This window comes from Rhinopithecus bieti, unplaced genomic scaffold (assembly GCF_001698545.2).
Source record: "Rhinopithecus bieti isolate Rb0 unplaced genomic scaffold, ASM169854v2 scaffold_18745, whole genome shotgun sequence".
Taxonomy (NCBI): Eukaryota; Metazoa; Chordata; class Mammalia; order Primates; family Cercopithecidae; genus Rhinopithecus; species Rhinopithecus bieti.
This window is the reverse complement of record NW_016809332.1, coordinates 1,077,131-1,086,023: the sequence shown is the minus strand read 5'-3', so window position 1 is coordinate 1,086,023 and position 8,893 is coordinate 1,077,131. Positions and strand designations below refer to the sequence as shown.

The following is an 8,893-nucleotide window of genomic DNA, read 5'->3' as shown; positions in this document are numbered from 1 at the left end:
AAGACCTTCCTTCTTTTCCACTCTTGTTTTACCCTTGGCTTACACAACTGGCGAACAACTGGAGTTGAAGACAAAAAGCACATAAATTCCAAAGGTCACTGGAATCACTTCCTTGTAGTTTACATCTCCTGTGTCTTAAGTAGAACTCAAATAGAACATAAGCATTGAGAATAGAGGTCTGAGTTGGAGGTCAAGACATCATTTACTTTTATTTTTCTCATCTCTAAGAGGAAAAATATAAAAGTCTACTTCACAGACCTGTTGCTAGGAATAATGAGATAATTTATGTACAGTATTTAGCACATTGCCATGCCCAATAAATGTTATATATTTATAGCATTATTTGTAACACCTCCTCTTTCAAGGAATTATGGGAATTATTCTGTTTGTCAGACTTTGTTTATGGAAAGTGTGTCTTTTGATGGCCTAATTTTCTTTTCCTTTGTTTCTTCATCTTTTGATAACATACTATTAAATGCCAACAATTCATACTAATTGGAACTAATGTAATAAGGTATCCTCTTCATCAGTATCAGCAGTCTTTGAACATGGCATAAAAATATGCCCATTTTGGCTTATAGGTCCGTGATTCTCTAATGATAATACTGCAGGAAAACATTAGATATGGAGTTCAGCTTTTTAAAACTGTCTTGACGTTGGTGACCAATAATTTAAAAGAGGTTAGCGTATTTTAAGGTGACTAAAACTGTACGAATGAAATTGTCATTTAAGAATGTCTGTTCATTTGCTTTTCTCCAATGCAGATATTTTAAATAAGAAGAAGTGTTGCAAGAAAAATGTAAACAAATATTAGGTATAAACTAGGAACTTAGTCTTCTTTTATTTTCTGAATCAGGTGGATGATATTTTGAAGTCTGGGTGAATGATAGATGGTAGAAAAAAACTAAATAACAGTCAGTATCCACAACTCAATGGAGGTAAAACAAGGCTTACTTACTTTTATCTCTAACAATTAAAACAATTTTGAAAATCAAGCTGCCAAAATAAAAGTATGGATGTTATGATTAAAGCAATGCTAGAGAGACATATCATTGAGAAATTATGTGTCATTGGTTTGTTGTCACTAGCCAAATGAATGCCTAACTCAAGTTGATTTCATAAAGAATTAGTGCATGTATGTACTTGTTTGTCTATGTATATATGTATATATATATTTATATACACATGCACACATATCTACCACGTGACACGTTGCTAGTTTTACAACTTATTTTAAAACAGCTAAAATTTTCTAGACGAGATTAAATATTTTCCATAAAAATAAAATTATAATAGTTACCTCAAAGTTTTTTTTACCCTGGAAAGATGTGCTAACGTGATATGAGTTGTTCAGTAATATCTTACCAAAATTTTGTCAGAACTCCATTAAAAACAATTCAAGAACACAGTGGTCTAATTTCAACACTGACATCATTAACCTAACGTATTTATGGAATATTCACTACATGGTCTGTTTTCTGCTTAAGTATATGAATTAAACATGGTTTAAATAGTTTACTCAAAGAACGTGCCATTTGTGTCATTGATTTCATACTCTATGACATACATATTAATAAGAACATAGGAACCCACAGACGGAAATAATAGCATTCCTATGGTACATTAATAAAAACATATGAATTTTCTATGTCTAGGACATGTATTCATTATTTATTCATTATTTGGGTGGGTCTTATATTTCAGGTACAGTTCTATGAACCACATTTATGGAAGTGATCAAAACAGGCAAACATCTCTGCCTTCATGGAATTTACATTTTGTTGGAGGAGGCAGACAATAGACAACATAGTATGTCAGCTAAGTGCTACAGGGAAAACCAGAGGAGGGGACAGTGTGTGGTATTGAGGGTCAAGGCCAGCCTCAGTAAGAAGGCAGCTGTGAGCTGTGACAAGAATGAGGGAAGTGAGCCATACGGAGCCCATGTAAGAGATTTCCAGGCAAAGAAATTAAAAGGTGGACACCTCCGAAGGAAGGGACATGCCTGCCATGTTTGAGTAATGAGAAAGAAGACACCGTGGCTAAAACAGAGTGAGTGAGAACAAGAGTAACATCAGAGAAGTAAAGGAGTCCAGACTGTGAGCATTGTGAACACTGGGGGAGGCATAAACTTTGTTCACAAGGAGATGGGTAGCTACTAAAAAGTTTTGAGAAGAAGAGTATGTGATATGACTTAGGGTTGTAAAGGATTGCTCCAGTTTCTGTGTCATATAACCCTATGGTCTTGAAACGGGGATATTGTATCCCTAGGGGCATGAGATGGCGTACCTAGAGGTACACAAAATCCCAGGATCAGTTAGGCACATCTTCCTTAAGGATAAAATTTACCTTCAAGACTACAGGGAAAATGATTACCGTGTTAAGAAAAAATATTTAAATTTTATATAAATTATCGTAAAATTCCCATGATTTTAAAGATAAAGTATCAATAATATTTCATATTTGTGGCATCTTAGGCTTTAATCTTAAGGGTTTAAGCTTCTTGGCCATTAGGAATAATTTGTTGAAATTGCAAATTAATGTGTCAAAATTATTATATTTATGTACCCTGAGAGTTTATGTATCTTATGATAGTGCAGGAAACTTGTGAGATTGAATAGTTGAGTGTATACATTAAAATAATTTGATCTACTAAGTCTCTTTAATTATTTATTTGTGCAGTGTTAAAATATATTTTAAAACCAAACTAATACATCTTAATAATGTTGTAGAAATGGAAGTAAGGTAAAATTTAAGGAACTGGGTTTGTTCTTCTGACTTGCTTATTAATACTGGATAAGTTACTGAAGAGTGGGCTTTGGTTTCCTCGTCTATTTAATAGTGTGGGAACAACCTAATGTTAAAACAATCTATGCAGTATAACTTTAGCACATAGAAAATAAAATATTATAAGTCCAGAGAAAGTGTTGCTTGTGATCATGTATTTTATTAAATGTATTTATCAGCATTTTGGCTTCTGGTGAACATGTGTATATACATATTTTGTGGATAAAATATTACGTAACTATTTTTATATTAGATACTATCAATTATTCTGGCTGATCCAAGGACTTTTAATGGTAAATTTTATATCAAATCTTTCAAAGACAGTATTTCAGACCTGTTTAAGACCTAGAACTCACCATGAGGTCTAAAATTGGTTCTCAGCACCATGGACAGCGTTACTGCACTAGGAAGTTAAAGATCAATTTGGCCCCAAATTAAAATGATATGGTAAAAAATTGGGAGAAAAAAATTTCTATCCTTTTACTTCAAAATTTAAAAAAAGGTCCTGGCCTTCACAACTGTTCATAAAAAGAATAATTAATTAAACAAACATATATTGAGAGCATCATATGCACAGTAAAACTTGGATCCTATAAATGGTGTCATTTACCAAATGGATTCTTTTGACAACTTAATTTTCTCTTATCTCTCTAAGAAGATGTAACTACACACTATAATTTGCTACTACAATTATCAAATTTCATATTGCCTATAACTTGTCATCTGTATTTTTGTATTTAGCTTAGATTAACTAAAGATTTTTTAAGTTTGTCTTTAAGTCATTTAATCTTCCTGCCTTAACTTTAACCTTTCAGCATTCCTCCAAGCAATAATAATAACACAAAGTGTTATGTGTTAACTTCTCTAGTGACAAAAACTTATACTTCTCCACAAAGAGATGTGATGTTCATTAACAATAAGTTTGACATCTAAAATCATTTTATAGGAGATACATGTTACTTTTACAGATGATATATAAAGTTAAATAAATCTTAAGTTTTCAATGATGGGAAAAGCTTCCATTTAGTTGAAACATAATATAAATAAATTTAAATCCCCAAAATAGAATCATAATTCTAAAATTCATACTATAATTCTTCTTAAATGTTTAAATTACAATTAATTAAGATTGTTGATTTCAAATACAGTGAAATTATGGGTTGTACATCATTTAATTTTTCGTGCTAACTGCTACATACCCAAAGGAACATGAATTAAAATGGTTCCACTTTTGACCAGGAGATGGAGCTGTCATGTAAGATGCTGCCTTTATTTATTTATTTTTCTAATTTAGCATGCTGTTTTCTAACAGACATTGGGTACCATCGAATGAGTGTCAGAACAGAAAGCTAAGGTAAAGGAGGGAGGATGCTGTGGTCATCCTTTCTTGTTTTTTTCTTCTTTAATGAGGATAGAATACATGTGAGATTTTACTTTCTACTCCAATAAAAATTCTGAAGAATTGCATTGAAGACTGTTATATTCAACACATACATGGATTCTGTGTTATGATTTACATTTTTCTTTATTTCAGGTAAGCCAGCATGATTCTATTTTTGACTTATCCACGGATTGTTATCTATGTTAAGAATGACATTTAATATAAGATGTGTGCTTTGTTAGCTTGTAATCAGATCTAAGAGATTCAAAAGCTCTAATTCTAGCTGTTGTGCAATTTAAAATCTTCCTAGGCTAAAATGAGCTCTGACTATGACATACCGTATTTTATTATTTATTTGGCTTCCTAGCTGTTGCTGTCTGTCTCCGGCTGTATTTGTTTACCATTTAAAGGTAAAGCTTTCAAAGTGAAGGATGGGTTTTCCTTTCACAAGGGAAATACTGCTCCTTAATGCAGTGAACAAATTGTAGAGATGTAATGAAGCAGATTAACATGGCAGTGGCTCTGCCAAAGCCCAGGGCTGAGCCTTCTGATTGCAGCCTCAGAGGCAAGCCAATATTCTGAGTCCAAAGGCCTTTTGAACGATTTCTGCTGGCTACGATGGCACAGATTGTTTATGTGTTTATTTTTACCTCTTAGAAATAATACGTAAGTCATTTCTCCCACATGAATCAAGATTTATGTAATGTGTTTAATAGACTTGGAATGAGACTATAGACCCTCCCTCCTCCCCCAGTGTGGATGTGAGGAGTATGCTGAACACAAATTAATTGCCATGAAAATTGATTTTTTTCTATATTTTATTGGATTTAGGATAATAGAACTGTGGCCATTTTAAGCAGTTGATATTATAGAAGGTGCTCACATTTTAAATTATTTTAGGTCATGTGACATTATCTGTGTTAAAGAGTGGAATGACTCAGGAGGTAGAAGTTGCATGCAACAGCCTAGCTTCTCTCTGCTGCTTCTCGTGATTTCCCTTAAATCCTTGCTTGATTATTATCAGAATAATAGGAATAAAGACATATAGAAATCCTACATTTAAAAACCACTGATTTTCATTTAGAGAAATTTAAAGAGATTTTACAAATATTTTAAAAATAGTTTTGTAAGATTGTTTTGAAATGCCTCACTTCTTTCTCCTGTGGAAAGAACTGTGTGTGTGTGTGTGTGTGTGTGTGTGTGTGTGTGTGTGTGACGGTGGAGGTGGCAGGCAGTGGGGGTGCATCAGGATGTTTTTTTCTCAGTCATTGTTTTCCTATAAAAAGGTAGTTTTGCCATGACAGAGGTTGCGAAAGCTATGGGGAATGATTTTATAAAATGGTTTAGACAAACCATGAAAAAAACATGTTTTGTAAATGTGTGGAATCTAGAGTTTGTAGTTCCACATGGCTCCATATATATGGAGATTTTTAGAATTACAGATATTTAACCATTTATCCCCATTATCATTTAAAGAAAAGCAACTGTAATTGAGAGATTAAGTGGATTTCCCAGAGTCACGTACTAAATTGCAATCAGGCAAGGCTAGAACACTGATTGACAGTTCCATATCTTCCATAGCAGTAACGCAATCTATCTGTAGTGTGAACATATCAGGATGGCATAGACCAGGTATGCTGATATTCACTGTGTTTGTGTGTGTGCATGTATGTGTATGTGTTTGGTTGTATTCTGTAAAATAGAGTTTCTTTCAGTATACTGTTGCTCAATGGCATATTACATGCAGTGCTCAATTTTCTTAGGTTTCTTGTCAAAGCATCCAAGAAAACTGAATGACAACTATGGAAATTCTGTTTTTTAGTATGCCTTTTTCATTATTAGGTGGTGTATACTCTTCTACCCTATACTCATGAATGATATGGATGGCCACATGACTCTTTCCCTCCTACCTAATAGAAAAGATTGTACATATAGGTTAATCTATTGACAACTATAAGAATATCATTTCATGTACAGGCGTTTCCTCCTTTGTTCACTTACTAGGCACAGGCTTTACCCTACTTCTTCAATATTTGTGGAATACTGCGTATCTACCAAGCGCCCATGGTAGAGATTAAGAAATAATTAGTTACGGAGTTTACCTCTGAGAGTTTAACATGCAAATATACACATGCAGATACCACTATACCTCAAAATAAGGAATGAAGAAAGATGAGAAAGTGAATGGGACAGGAATATCAGCACCTGTCTTGTGCCAGGCACCATGTTACACCCTGGGATTCAGAATAAAGCAATAATGTCGATTTCTGTCCATGGGGGGCTCAGAGCTCAGAGGAAAAGATTTTAGGAGGATGTCACAGTTAAATTAGATCTTTAAGAGTGAGTTGGATATAAATAAAGAAAAACAGAAAGTTGCTTATTCCAGGTACATAGGTGAGGCAAGTAAATACAAGAAAATGGGGAACTGTAGGCGTTGTATAGGAAAACTGTAGAGAATGGTAAATAACCCAATCTGTTTGAAGCTTCTGTTGTTGGTGTTGTTGCTGCAGTTGTTTTTTCTTCCCCTGGGGCAGTAAAAGTAAGGATAATGAATTTGGCTTTTGGTGTTATGCATTTGACATACTGGCACATACTCACACACTGGGGTGTTCTATAAGAAGCTGAACATGTTATATCCATGTATCAGATTAGTGATTAAGGCTGAATATACAGATCTGCATGCAGTTGTGGGCAAAAATTAGGTCACAAATAATTAAACATTAATGGGGAACAAAAGAAAAGTGAAGATGACTGGGGGCATAATCTTAACATTAGGAGAGTTAAAAAAAGGTATTATTAAATTGTGTGAAAACAATGTGAGAAGTTGACGGAATAACAATATCACAGGAGGCAAAGCAGGTAAACTGAATATCAAAATAGGGATCAGAAACAATAGAAAACCCATAAAGGGGTTGGTTCATAAGAGGATAGAGTAAAGATGATGGATTTAGTTATCATTATCAGGTCATAAATGAATTCTAAGAGAAGAGGTTTAGTTGAATGGCAGAGACAGGGTCTCTGAGGACTAAATTGGACATGAGAAATCTGGGGATTATATTTAAGTTTTATGAAGTTTGCCAGGGAAAGGTAGGAGAGATAACATTTTTTACCTTGAGAAAGAAGGTACTATTGAGGGAAATTTAACTTTAGTGAGGATTAGAAAAACCTAAGCCCTTTGTAGAGTAAGGTATGAAGTCAACAGAGAGAAATTGAGGAAAGAAGAAACAAAAATACATCAAGGTCCTGGGAGAGACAGAAGGAAGGTTTGAAAATGCTTTTCCTTGACACAGGAGGAAAGGGTGGTTGATGATAATGAGCAAAGCTGGTGTAACTCACTTTCGGTGGCCTGTTTTTGGAAATTAAATCATTGTCTGTAAGATGAAGTATCTCTTCTACTTAAATCAGTTTGTTCCTCAGTAAAGACTATTTGTGACATATAGACTTTCTGGAAGAAATAATTAATCCTCAGTATTAAAACACTTTCCTGCAGAATATATTTTAGTCACATTAATTCTTGAATTGGAGAATAATAACACTGTTTCACATGAAGCTTTTACATACTTCAGTTATCAATTTCTTATTCATAACCACCTATTTTAAAATAGGTTCTATTTAAAACTTGTATTGAATTAAACCAACACATAACTACTATACATATCTAGTTGATTACTAAGGGCTGGTTTGCCAGTATCTAAATTAATTATTCAAGTTCTTTCCTTCTTTGAATCCTTCAGTTTCATTAGCACTTTACCAGGTGTAGAGAGAAAGTCAAAGTCATGACCGGGTGCAGTGTCTCATGCCTTTACTCCCAGCACTTTGGGAGACCGAGGTGGGCGGATCGCCTGATTTCAGGAGTCTGAGACCAACCTGGTCAACATAGTGAAACCCTGTCTCTACTAAAAATAAAAAATTAGCTGGGCGTGGTGGCAGGCACCTGTAGTCCCAGCTATTCGGGAGGCTGAGGCAGGAGAATTGCTTGAACCTGGGAGACGGAGGTTTCAGTGAGCTGAGATTGTGCCACTGCACTCCAGCATAGTCAACAAAGTGAGACTCTGTCTGGAAAAAAAAAAAAAAAGTCAATATCAGGAACCTCCTTTCCTTTAGGGAACTAGCTTCCTTACAACGCTTCCTAGGAGAAGTTCCTTTTTTCTCCCTTTCTTCTGGCACTTACAGAATCCTTGCGTCTTCTTGCAGCCAATCTCCTCTATGGTGAATGCATTCTCTTGCATTCATCTGTCATGAAATGGCAGTGGGAAGCCTTGAAGAAGGCACAAGCATTGATGAGTTATATACATATTTTGCTGATAATAATGAATACCATTGGCAATATAGTAGTGGCTATTGAAATATTATTTCTATTAGGAAAAGATAAACTTCATCAAGAATATGAGATGAAATTCTATTAAAAAATGAGAAGTAGGCGGGCCACAGTGGCTCTTGCCTATAATCCCAGCACTTTGGTAGGTGGAGGGGGGGCAGATCACCTGAGGTCAGGAGTTCTAGACAAGCCTGGCCAACATGGTGAAAACCCATCTCTAGTAAAAATACAAAAATTAGCCAGGTATGGTGGCTGATGCCTGTAATCCCAGCTACTCCAGAGGCTGAAGCAGGAGAATCACTTAAACTCAGGAGGTGGAGATTGCAGTAGACCGAGATCGTGCCACTGCACTCCAGCTTGGGCGATAGAGAGAAACTCTGGGTCAAAAATAAATAAAAAATAAATAAATA

At 34.9% G+C, this 8,893-nt stretch overlaps 1 protein-coding gene across 1 annotated transcript in view; it reads left to right on the top strand.

Moving 5' to 3' along the window:
- Positions 1–4,079: 4,079 nt before the first annotated feature.
- SCN2A (sodium voltage-gated channel alpha subunit 2) overlaps positions 4,080–8,893 on the top strand; it is a 172,276-nt gene continuing 167,462 nt past the window's right edge. The window contains 1 exon segment of the mRNA XM_017889182.1: positions 4,080–4,318. The gene's annotated coding sequence lies outside the window, so the exon portion shown is untranslated.